The 13,740-nt window shown below is 35.2% G+C and overlaps 1 protein-coding gene and 1 long non-coding RNA gene across 2 annotated transcripts in view; one reads left to right on the forward strand and one right to left on the reverse strand.

Annotated features, from left to right (window-relative positions):
• LOC106085214 (glutamate--cysteine ligase) overlaps nucleotides 1-13,740 on the forward strand; it is a 61,012-nt gene that overhangs the window by 33,374 nt on the left and 13,898 nt on the right. The gene's annotated exons all lie outside the window — the stretch shown is intronic.
• LOC106085216 (uncharacterized) lies at nucleotides 1,387-10,369 on the reverse strand. Its single transcript, XR_001220910.2, has 2 exons — nucleotides 10,155-10,369; nucleotides 1,387-1,622 (listed from the first exon to the last, which is right to left on the reverse strand). It is a non-coding gene; the product is annotated as an uncharacterized LOC106085216 (long non-coding RNA).

Genomic DNA, 13,740 nt, shown 5'->3' on the forward strand with positions numbered 1-13,740 from the left:
AATTAATAAACTTCTTTCTTCTTGGCCTTATTGGTTGAAGCAAATTTGTCGAAAATTTTAAATGTCACGGCGAATTGAATTTTCCTCGCCCTGTTTACAAATTTTGACATATCAAGTTCCCAAAACAGATGCTTTGTTGGTGCAATTCGCTGATGCGGCCACCTTATAAATACGCCTTGGGTCCGTATTTAAAAAGACACAAAAATGCTTTGAATTTTGAACTTTATTTAATACTGGCTTTAAGGTATGCCATGTCATGTGTACAAGTATACTGTTGATCGGGTAGCTTCTTTAACTTAAAATTTCACAAATTTATAAAAAAAAAATTAAAAAAAAACCTAAAGTAATAAAACAAGTAATAGGCAAACATAAAAAATAGCGTAAACATTTTTTTCTGCATATTTTTTACTTAAAACAGCAGATTTTGTTTGCTGATTTAGCTGATTGAATTGTTTGCTAATACAGCAGCCCTATGTTTGCTGAAACAGCAGTAATGTCTGCTCTCCCATTTTCAGCAGACAAAAATAGTTGGTTTAGCAAACATGTTTGCTGTTTTGAATAACAAATTTGGTTGAGTGTGTGAAAGAGTACACAATACCATCTTGCTTTTTGTAGAAACAGATATACACCATTTCTGCTATTCAACAACAATTTTAATTCGTACAATTAAAAATTTGTTAAACACTAGTCTTTTAACCAATCACATGTCATTATTCAATGTAAAATAGAATTTCAATGTAGGTTAGGTTAGGTTGAAAAGAGGGTGCAGATATTAATTCGCTCCATGCCACTATGGACATACACCTAAGCCAGTAATCGGCTTTTTGTGCGCTCTCAAAGCTATAAAGTAATCTCTAAAAAGAAATTTTTTAGTTAGGAATTCCGTGCTACTTACAAAATACTTAATTGTTTTCAATACCACTCCCCTAAGTTGGTTCATGTCAGGTATTGTGTGTCCACCTAAGTGCCGGTATCTGTTAGTCGCGAAAGCCGAACAATGACAAAGGAAATGCTCCAACGTCTCATCATCTTCCCCGCATGCTCTACACATGCTATCACTTGCCGCACCGATTTTAAATAAGTGAGCTCGTAGTCCTATGTGTCCCGTTATAGGACTACTAGGGTTGAGATTCAAAAATTTTTGAGTGTAAAAGCCTTGAGTTTTATCCGATTTGGTTGAATTTTGGTATGTAAAGTATTTTGTTTACTTGTTATATTTTGTAAATAAAAATTAAATTTTGACTTAGGTCTTGTATTTTTGATTAATTCCCAATTATGGTAAAGAGTTTCACGACTTCATGCTAATAATAACGGTAGATTACATTCGAGCAGCTTGCTACTCGTTTTTGACTGACTCAGAGCAATAGAAATAGGCAAAATCTGGTATTATCGAGTAAAAGTGAATGGATTCTTGTAATTTTAATATTTCTAAATAAAAATGTGATCGTTTGAATTAATAATATTTCGTGTCAGCTACTCTGTATTCATCCATGTAAAAGGTTTTCGGATCATCAACTGTTGCCGGAGTCATGTAAAGCTATAGTCAACTTTCAATATAAAATCCATTCATCTAAGGAGTTCATTCTGAAAATTTCTAGACATTCATCGAAAATTCCATATATCTGAAAAGACAAACAAAAAAAAATCATAAAAATTTAAATTTGGACTATAAAAGACACACACCTAGAAAAAACAACAAAGATTAGAGTTTATAACATTTCAAGATTTGAACCTACCCTACAAAGTAAATAAACGTACTGAAGGACGTCATAAAATGCTAAACTCTAATCGAATGATCATAAAATTTTGCAATTTTTTAGATAAGATATACTTTTTATACTTTGACAAAATAACAAAAGGGTATTAATAGCGCTGATTGAAAATGCAATTTTAAAAAATTAATAAAACGTAACTTATTTGTCAGAAATATTTCCGTCGTAGACCCTTTTGTTTGCGATTAAAATTTCAGATTCATGATTTTGTACGCTTTTTTAAAAGAGCTGGTGTATAAATAAAAGTATTTTCTAGAATAAACGCTATAAAATAAGTCTTATTAAACAAATATTTCATTAGCTGACAATTTACTCACAACAAAAACAAGTAAAAAGGTATTAAGTTCGGCCGGGCCCAACTTTGGATACCCGCCACCTCGGGAATATTTGAAAACCCCATTTCGACTCAATCCGGTGAAAATTGCATAATTTATGCACCCAAATTCGACACGGATATTGAGTAACCTAATAAATATAAGTCACTGTTAAATTTTGTATTTCAAATCTCAACAAAATCGGGTAATAATAATAAGAGCTTCAGATCCTTAATCGGCACATCGGTCTATATGACAGCTTTATCTAAATACAGTCCGATTTTTACTATATTTGGGTCGGATAGCGGGTGGCCTAAAACTACTTACTGTTTCAAATTTCAGCGAAATTGGATAAAAAAAATAAAGCTTTTATTCGCGTCAGACCCTTTATCGGGACATCGGTCTGTTTGGCAGCTATATCTAAATATAGTCCGATCCGAACCATATTTGGGACGGATGTCGGGAGAACTAAGACTACCCACTGTTTCAAATTTAATCGAAATCGGTTAAAAAATAAAGCTTGTATGGGCTTCAGACCCTTTATCGACAGATCGGTCTATATGACAGCTATATCTAAATATAGTCCGATCTGAAGCATATTTGGGTCCTATGTTAGGAGGTGTAAAACTACTTACTGTTTCAAATTTCAGCGAAATCGGTTAAAAAATAAAGATTTTATGGGCTTCAGGCCCTTAATCAGGAGATCGGTCTATATAGCAGCTATATCTAAATATAGTCCGATTTGATCCATTTTCAGTTAACAGGTGGCTTAAGATAACACTCGGTTTCAAATTTCAGCAAAATCGGTTAATAAATAAAGCTTTTTTTAGCTTCAGACCCTTTATAGGCAGATCGGTCTATATCTAAATATAGTTCAATCGGAAGCATATTTGGGACCTAAGTTAGGGGGCGTAAAACTTCTTACTGTTTCAATGGGCTTGAGACCCTTTATCGGCAGATCGGTATATATGGCAGCTATATATGGTCAGATATCGGGAGGCCTAAAACTACTCACTGCCTCAAATTTCAGCGAAATCGGATGAAAGATAAATCATTTATGGACATTATACCCTTTATCGGAAAATCGGTCTATATAGCAGCTATATCCAAATATGGTCCGATTTGGCCCGTTCAAGAACATAACCAGCGTGCACCAAAAAGACGTATCTGTGCCAAATTTCAGCTCAATATCTCAATTTTTGAAGGCTGTAGAGTGATTACAACAGATGTACGGACAGACACACGGACATCGTTAAATCGTCTAAGAATTTTACGACTATCCGAGATATATATACTTTGTAGGGTCGGAAATTGATATTTCACATCCTACGGTTGTGGGTATTAAAAGAATAATACATAGAGAGTTTTTGATTAAATTAGTATTAGTCTGGAAAATCGTTATCTGATCCGATTTAGATATATGTAGCTTCCACATAAAGGGTGATTTTTTTGAGGTTAGGATTTTCATGCATTAGTATTTGACAGATCACGTGGGATTTCAGACATGGTGTCAAAGAGAAAGATGCTCAGTATGCTTTGACATTTCATCATGAATAGACTTACTAACGAGCAACGCTTGCAAATCATTGAATTTTATTACCAAAATCAGTGTTCGGTTCGAAATGTGTTCATTCACCGTAACGTTGCGTCCAACAGCATCTTTGAAAAAATACGGTCCAATGATTCCACCAGCGTACAAACCACACCAAACAGTGCATTTTTCGGGATGCATGGGCAGTTCTTGAACGGCTTCTGGTTGCTCTTCACTCCAAATGCGGCAATTTTGCTTATTTACGTAGCCATTCAACCAGAAATGAGCCTCATCGCTGAACAAAATTTGTCGATAAAAAAGCGGATTTTCTGCCAACTTTTCTAGGGCCCATTCACTGAAAATGATTTGCAAGCGTTGCTCGTTAGTAAGTCTATTCATGATGAAATGTCAAAGCATACTGAGCATCTTTCTCTTTGACACCATGTCTGAAATCCCACGTGATCTGTCAAATACTAATGCATGAAAATCCTAACCTCAAAAAAATCACCCTTTACATGGTCCATTTGTTAAAAAGTACTCGGTCTACTCGGAGGTGTAGGAATAATGAAGTCGACTCTGCCCGGCTAAGTTTAGATAAGTTTAGAAGTCTCTTTTCAAGGGATATTTTTGACTGTTTCCCCGTTGCAAGCTACTTAAAGCATATTGATATAATTTTTAACCATACACCCGCAACTGGGCATTATTTTTTTTTTTTTTTTTGTTATCCCTAACCCTCTTTTAGATAATAATACCAACATCATAAAAAAATTAATGATAAGCGGACCGCAAACACCAAATATGTAATTTAGATAAGACAGTCATTGTCATGTCCACTGTTCAGACTAACGGTTACTGAGTCACCCGACTAGACATGGCGTCATACATACGTTGTTATTTTTTCTTGTCGAACATATCACATGAAGTGTTTTTAAATATTATATTGAAATTAATAATAATAATCATTAGTTTAACTGTACACATGTGCCTGCAAACCATACAAAAAACGTCATTTTTTAGAGTGGGCTAGGTGAAAATTCTATAATTAACTACGATGAACCTCTATAATACCCTTGTTAGCTCTCAAACAGACGTTGCCATTTTGAAACAATAAATCGTAATCAAGCACCATTTGAATTTAAATTTTTGACAATCGATTCAATTCATTCTAGAATATAAATATGTTCATTTAAATTTATCCATTCAGTTGCCCTTGTGTTGGCTCCTTCGCAACAACTTGTTTGAGTTTTCACTTAGAACAGATTCGGAATAAAAAAAGTTTCACATTGAATGTTTTGGCCCAAATGGGAATGTTACATCGAACACTGTAATCTAAACTGGAACTGGATTGCAGCCTAGTGATCAATATATCTGTCATAACAGCCATAACAAAGAGAAGAGTATATAGAAAATCAAAAAAATCAAAGGTGAATGTCCTTCTCTAATAAATTTTTATTAAGTGAACTTTCAAGAACTTGAAATAAAATACAAACATATTATAGAAATTTATATAAATATAAAGTAATTACAATTCTTTGTGTTTCCGATTGCTTTATTGCAAAAAAACAATGAATACAAAGTTTTCATTAGCAAGTAAATTCAACATTACCTTTAAGCCTAGTACTGAATTCGATTGTGGGGAAAATGTTGCTAAACATCAATTAAATTTTGTGAAATCTCACAATCTTTTCAACAGTGTTGCTAATTTGTAATTAAACTTATATTTGGCGTGTAAAGCGTTGTTTTGGTACAAAACAGTTGTATGTTGACATCATTGTTATCATATGACTGTCAACCAAGCCAAAAACAAACACACACCATTAAACATTCTGGTCTGACAACTGCAGTGTACACCCAGTGCATGCATGACACGCGGTTTACACCCCCAACTTTTGCCAATAGCCCTCTTGCAGGTGTATAGGGGAAGAGTTGACTTTTTTGCCTTTACCAAAATGTTGGATTTGAAGTTAAATTTCCTGTCCAGCCAAACACTCAGGTATTTTACGCTTTTAGTAAATGGAACATTTCCTTCCCCCAAGGAGACAGATGCCACCGTACGTAACTTGTATCTCGACACCACTTTCGATAGCCCATTTCGCTGTCGCACGTAGAGCTTCCTGAAGTATATCTCTAAGAGTGCTGGGAAACTTCCCCTAACCACAATTGTCTCATCATCAGCATACGCGATGATAATAATATATTGTTAATGGCTGTATTCCAAAGTAGAGGAGACAGTACACCTCCTTGAGATATTCCTCTGCTGACCCATGTTTTTAGATTCACAGATCCCAACCTCGTGCAGGGCAGTCTCCACCAACCTTCCCTTGACATAGGCATGTTGTTTGTATTGTCCTACTCTTTATCGCGGTGTCCACAATGCGTTTCACGGTTTTGAGTAGAAAGGACGTAAGGCTTGTAGATCTTTGGTGTCGCATAAATTGCCTTGCCGGGCTTGGGTATAAATACCATCCTAGCCTCCCGCCAGGAGGCAAGAATGGTATTTATACCCGGAGTATATAAGTTCAAGGCACGCTGCAAGTAAGAAAATTAATAATAAACTTTCTTACGATAGTGTTGATCTTTCGTAGATGGCGACTTGCAGTTGGTCTCCTCGGATAGGAAGCTTTGGACCGGGGGCGCTCCGAACTTCTCTGGTCCCTCTATATACAGGGGTTGGTCCAATATGAATGGGGGCACTGGAGCAGAGGTTTTTTTTTTGAATTCGTAGGAATTAGGGAATCACATAGACTTCTGGTCGAGTGTAGTGTCTTTCATATCCGCAATATCTCAACACAAAATAAAAAGACAACACTTCTTTTCAATTTTTGTAAACAGATGATTGTCATTGTTCCTTGATAATGAACCGGCATTGTTTCAAATTTCATCCAAATCGTATGAAAAATGTTCGTTCTTTTAATGGGCTCAATAAATACCCAAGAGTTGGGTATTTACCCGGTTCTCCATGAAGTATGGGTCTTATGGAAGGTTTCTAAATGTGGGTCCTCAAGTTTTCCGCTGGATATATGCTCCAAAATGATGCAGATATCTGCTTCACATATGATAATCCAATGAAAACTCCCACTAGTATTTATTAAGAAACATACACAGTCAGACAAACTAGTTTGAACTGACATAGGAAATTGCTAGGTAATAAAGGGTGTGTCTAAAGATTGCATAACGCTTCATTATAGAATGTTTTAAATCATTCAATCAGTCGTTGCAAACATTTTCAACGTTATTAAGCCCAATAACAATACATAACACAATCGTTTTGATTTCACTTTGACGGAGTAGATTTTTTTCTAGCAACGTCATTATGTTCTCACAAAAGCATTACTAATTAGTTTTGTTTATAATACCTCAAAACAAATCAAGGTTGGAAAACAGAAATATTGTGAACTTTTTATATACATACGCACTTCTGAAGGCCAATAATTTTCAAATTAACTTGTAAATATAATATTAGGTGTAAACTAAAAGGAAATTATAAATTATACTCGTGTGTGCTTTAGTAATTACATAGCAAGAGATTAGCACTACTATAGGTTTAGGTTAGAGTGGCAGTCTATTTTTTTTGTATACCCACCACCGTAGGATGGGGTATACTAATCAAGTTATTCCGTTGTGCCAAATTTCAGCCAAATTGGATAATAAGTGTGGCTTTTATAGGCCTAAGACCCTAAGTCGGGAGTTCGGTACTAGTTGGTTCTTAGGATACAATCAAAATAAAATGGGTTTAAAGAGGACATTTATACCCACAAAAGTACTTAGAACCCAAACTATTAAATCATTAAAGATTCTAAACGTATCTATTATGGCTAGTACAGTTTGCATATTTTTTGCATATATCAGATGCCTAAATAAATTTTTTTCAAAATCGGTCAATAAACAAAAAGTGCATATATATCCGCTCTGTACTTATAACAGTATAATTCATCTTAATAGTTTTATATTTATGAAAGCTGAATTTTGGCACAAACGTTTTTTATCCATTAAGCGTTTATGTTCGAGGATGGATAGGACTATATACATATATAGCACTGGACTCTAGATTTGAAATTTTCAGCTCCTAAAAACTCGTATTTTATATCTGATTTTGCAGAAATTTTGACAAATTTGTTATAATATACACAATCCAGTCTATATTTTAATATATCTACCATATAGATTGATCTCCAGATCAAGCATCTTAAGCCTATAAAATGGGAATATATCGAATATAGTCTATCCTTCATCTAAAGATCTAGACCGATATTTTAGATTAGGATCCTGTACTAACGTACTCCCAATTTTCGTTATTTTTTGCTCTGAAACACACATTTTTGTTCGAATTTCGGCCTGGCGAAAGTATATTCCAACCGATAGAAGAGTCGATCAATATTTTATAGCAGCTTCCATAGAAGAGTACATTTTACAAAGAGATTTTTGCACCGAATTTAGCGAAGTCTAGATGGAATTTAGAACATACAGACTCCGATTTAGGATTTGAAATTTAGTAAGGAGGAGGAGTTTGATATAAAACTGCACCAACTTTGCGTTTAAAACTTTTTCTTAATACCTCCTCTTTATGAAGTAGGGTTCAAATCGGAATATAAGCTAATGTAGCTCCCATATTCACCGATCTCCCGATTTGATTTCTTAACCCCCTGGAGACTGCAATTTTTATCAGGTTTGGCTGAAATCATGTAGTGTTCTGTAATGACTTTTAACAACTCTGCCAAGTACTGTCCAAATCGGTCTATAAGCTGATATATTGGGTTGCCCAAAAAGTAATTGCTGATTTTTCATATAGTCGACGTTGACAAATTTTAAGCAAATTTTAAGCATTAATCGAATTGGATCGTCATGTAACTGAGCGTGAGATAGGAGAGAAGTTAAATATACCAAAATCAACCGTTCATTATCACATAAAAAGTCTTGGACTGGTGAAAAAGCTTGATATTTGGGTGCCACGTGTATTGAAAGAAATTCATTTAACAAACCGAATCAACGCTTGTGCACCTTATGCACCTTAAACGCAATGAATTCGATCCGTTTTTAAAACGAATCATAACTGGAGATGAAAAATGAATTGTTTACAATAACGTTAGTCGAAAACGATCATGGTCCAAGCATGGTGAACCAGCTCAAACCACTTCAAAGGCTGATATCCACCAAAAGAAGGTTATGCTGTCTGTTTGGTGGGATTGGAAGGGTGTGGTATATTTTGAGCTGCTTCCAAGGAACCAAACGATTAATTCGGTTGTTTACTGTCAATAATTGGACAAATTGAATACAGCCATCAAGGAGAAGCGACCAGAATTGGTCAATCGTAAAGGTGTCATATTTCACCAGGACATTTATTTCGATCTTTGCAGAACTTCTTATGATGAGGCTATAAAATCGCACTTGGTTCAGTTTTTTGCAGATAAAGGCCAGAAGTTCTATGAGCTTGGAAGATGGCAAAAGGTTATCGAACAAAATGGCAATTATATATTTGATTAAAATTCATTCTAAGTTTTATTTAAACTGAATTTACTTTCTTTTAAAAAATCCGCAATTACTTTTTAGGCAACCCAATAGCTCCCATATAAGCCTTACAAGCCGCAGTTTTTCTCCAATTTGGCTGAAATTTTGCATGTAGTTTTCTGTTATGACTTGTAATAACTGTGTTAAGTACGGTCAAATAGGTCTATAACCTGATATAGCTGCCATATAAACCGATCTTCCGATCTCAAAGAAATGTATATAACCGTAATGGCAAACGTTTACGAAAACATGTAGGAAAAAACAAGTATCTTATTAAGAAAATTTTGTAAATTTTTGGAAAATTCAAAACATCTACTTTTGCAAAAGACTTTTTACAAAAGAAAGTCTAAATGTCTTAAAGTCGACTTTTGCCTTTTTGTTGAAAGTGGAAAAGTCTAAAAGTCGATATTTCGTCCCAACTTGGGATCACTAGTGGATAGTTGTGTAAAAATTCTCACCTTGAGCATTTTGTCATTGTCAAAATTGAATTTCAAAGAAATCGGTATATCTTATGTTCACACGCTTTATTCTCAAAATGGAATATTCAAATTGAATGAAATTGCCAATAACGAATATGTGTTCTTAAATGGGAAATTTGTTCAAGGTGGGCTAAGCGAACTTTGCAACCTTTAAGTCACGCAATATTAATTTTTTATATTTACAATAATTCATTTAATTACAAAAACATTTTATTTGCTTCATGCACTTCCTTAAAATTATTTCTAAAGCTTATGTGAAGCAGACTGCTCTAACGATAACTTCTGGTTGCCATTTAAGTCTCCCCACACTGAAACATCCAAATCAATTTAATCGTTATTTAATTTGCTAATACAAAAAATACACATTATCTACAATATATTCAATGGACAGCTGTTTGTGAATTTTCTTTTGCATAGAAGTCAATCACGATTTTAGTTGTGTAAACTTTTAGGAATAACAAAACTACAAAGCAGAATGCAAATACAAAACAAAAAATGCGCAATTTAACGATTAAATCATTAAATGGTCATTGTACAGTCAAGTGTTACATACTTACAAACAACAGCCAGTGCTTGATAGTTCAAGCCGCCAGGAAAAATGTCTACAACGGAAAAATCTAAGTTGCAGTCGAACTAGTCAAGTTTAGTAGAACGTTATTGTAATAAATGGATTCCACGGAAATATTATTTGAAACAACTTATTTTATGGAACGTATATGCTCGAAATCGAATGAGAAAATAATTTTGCTGTACATGACAATCAAGGAAATATTTTTGACAACAAAATATCAGATATTACTCGTTACACCCTTAAGTGTTTGGGGCCCCTTTTGACATGGTCCAAATTTGAAAATAATTTACATTCGTATTGTCGCGTTTGGTATACGTGTTCATTTGGGGCTTAATTTAGGGGTTGGTCCACGCCCCCCGGAATTGGCCCAAAATTTTTATATAAGTTTCGTATTCTACTCTCAAATACCATTCATATCCATTTGGGGCATCATTTTGGGGTGTGGGACCCGCCGGGGAATAGACCCAAAATTAAACCCTACACCACTACTGTGGTACAGGGTATTATAACTTAGTGAATTAGTTTGTTACACCTAAAAGGAAGAGAGATAGTTCCATTGATAAGTATACCGATCTACTCAGAATCACTTTCTAATTCGATTTACCTATGTCCGTCTGTCTATTCATCCGTCTGTTTGTGCATGTTAATTTGTGTACAAAGTGAAGGTCGCAGTTTTCATCCAATCGTCTTCAAATTTGGTACAGGCATGTTTTTTGTCCTAGAGACAAAGCCTATTGGAATTGGAAAAAATCGGTTCAGATTTGGATATAGCTCCCATATATATGTTCGTCCGATTTTCAGTAATAATGCAATAAAATGGTCATTTCTTACCCGATTCTCTCGAAATTTAGCAGGAAGGATTTTTTTACGACTCTCGAAATTACTGCTGGAATCGGTTCAGATTTAGATATAGCTTTCAGACTTCTAGAGTCACAGCAAGCGCATTTATTAACCCATCTTACCAAAATTTTGCACAACGCTTTCCTCGACGACTGCCACATTATCTGAGAAGTTTGCTCGAAATCGGTTTAGAATTAGATATAGCTCCCATATATATGTTCGTCAGATTTTGGGCAATTTGCAATAATGTTGTCATTTGTCAACCGTAGTTTTTATAGTTTGAACATATTTGCTCGTTTTCATATAAGTTTCGTATTCTACTCTCAAGTATTTTTCGTTTGAATCCCACACTCCTAGAAGAGTGTGCAAAAAATAGCAAACACTGTCTGCTGAATATTAGTAGTTAATTTTGCGGCTTTTATATCGGCAATTCTGCTAGTACAGCAGTATTTCTTCAATTGCAGAGCAGCAGGCTGACTGCTGAAAAATCTGTAGTTTGCAGAAAATGGGATGCTATATAAACCGATCTTGGGGTTTGATTTCTCGTCAAATTGACCACTATTCTATATACCAAACAAGAAGCAAAATCGGTAGATCGGTTGGGAACTGTATTAAGCTATTGATCGATTCAGACTATATTGGACACATATGTTGAAGGTCATGGGAGAAGCCGTTGTACAAAATTTCTGCCAAAGCGGATAATAATTGCGCCCTCTAGAGACTCAAGAAATCAAGATCCCAGATCGGTTTATATGGCAACTATATCAGGTTATGGACCGATTTGAACCATATTTGGCACAATTGTTGAAAGTAATAACAATACTCGTCATGCATAATTTCAGTTAAATTGGATAAGAATTGCGCCCTCTGGAGGCTGAAGAATTCAAGATCCAAAATCGGTTTATATGGCCGCTATATCAAGTTATGAACCGATTTGAAACATATTTGCCACAGTTGTTGGAACTAACAGCAAAACACCACGTGCAAAATTTCAGTCAAATGGAACCACTATTCTCGTCCCATTTGACTGAAATTTTGCACGTGATTTTTGGTATCACTTCCAAAACAACTGTGCTAAATATGGTTGAAATCGGTTCATAACCTGATATAGCTGCCATATAAACCGATCTTGGGTTTTGACTTTTTGAGACACTATAGGGCACAGTTCTTATGCTATTTGACTGTAATTTTGCACATGGTGTTTTGCTGTCACTTCCAACAACTGTGCCAAATATGTTTCAAATCGGTTCATAACTTGATATAGCGGCCATATAAACCGATCTTGGATCTTGAATTCTTGAGCCGCTAGAGGGCGCTATTCTCATCCGATTTGGCTAAAATTTTGCATAGATGTTTTGTTATGAGTTCCAACAACTGTGCTTAGTATGACGCAAATCGGTACATAAACTGTTATAGTTGCCATATAAACCGATCTGTGATCTTGACTTCTTGAGCCTCTAGAGGGCGCAATTCTCATTCGATTTGGCAGAAATTTTGTACAACGGCTTCTTTCATTACCTTCAACATACGTGTCCAATATAGTCTGAATCGATCAATAGCTTAATACAGTTCCCAACCGATCTACCGATTTTGCTTCTTGTTTGGTATGAGATGACGGTTTTTGGCTCAGTAACCGGTTTGTTGGAACTACTACTATGCTCGGTTCATGGGATCAGATACCGGTTTTTGGACAAGCCACCGGTTTTTTTTTTTGCGATCAACTACCAGCTTTTTGGGTCCAGCTGTAGAAGGATTTTGGCACATTTGACGGATTTTTAGACACAGCTATCGGGTTTTTGCCCCAGCATATGGTTTTTGCGCCCAGCTGGTTTTTTTTTTTTTCGTGGAATCAGCATTTAGCTTTTTTTTATCCCAGTTGCTTGTTTTTTGGAACCAGATGCCGGCCTTTGAGCCCAGATACCGTTTTTCGACCCAGTTGCCCAATTTCTGCATCTTTTCGTTTTTTTGGTTTGTGTCCTAGCTATTGATACTATCGTTAATTTCCCATCTCCTATATTTCAAGCAAAAATGAGAACTAAAAATCAAGAGATCGATTTATATAGAAATCAGTTGGAAGTCATGAGAGAAATCATTGTACAAAATGTGAACCTAATCGGATGAAAATTGCGCCCTCTATAGGCACAATGCATCTTAAAAGAGACATTTAGTGTCGCATCGTTTATTTTTGTTCCATTTTGCAAAAAATTAAATTTTTCGATAGTATCCATCGGAAAAATATCAATCGATATTCACTCAAAAAATTAAATATCGATAGTGCCATCGATATTTTGCCAGCTCTAGACCAGCTGCCGTAATTATCTAAACAAATCTATAGGGTTTTTAGGACCAACTGTCAATTTGGGTCCGGTAGTAGTACAGAATCTAAAACTGATTGAATCTTTCAAATTTTAATAAGACAATCGCCCAATAGTCCGTATTTTGTTATGGCAGTTTGTTGTATTCTCAGATGGCAGCCCTTGCCGATAAAGGAAACCATCGGCTCAATCCGGTACGTATAACCGGCTGCCATGGAATTGCTGGACGGTATATAGCTAATGTGGTTTCTACGGACATCGGATGTAATAATATTTGCTCCCTTCGTTTCAACCTAACCTAAAAATTTGTGACGATATAACAGTTACATATTATATTTTTTTCTTGTCTGCAATTAAATAGCGCCAAGTGGTTCATTCCATAAAATAAATATTTAATTGTAAGCTTGCAAGCA

The sequence above is a fragment of the Stomoxys calcitrans genome, chromosome 4 (genome assembly GCF_963082655.1).
Source record: "Stomoxys calcitrans chromosome 4, idStoCalc2.1, whole genome shotgun sequence".
NCBI classification, from domain to species: domain Eukaryota; kingdom Metazoa; phylum Arthropoda; class Insecta; order Diptera; family Muscidae; genus Stomoxys; species Stomoxys calcitrans.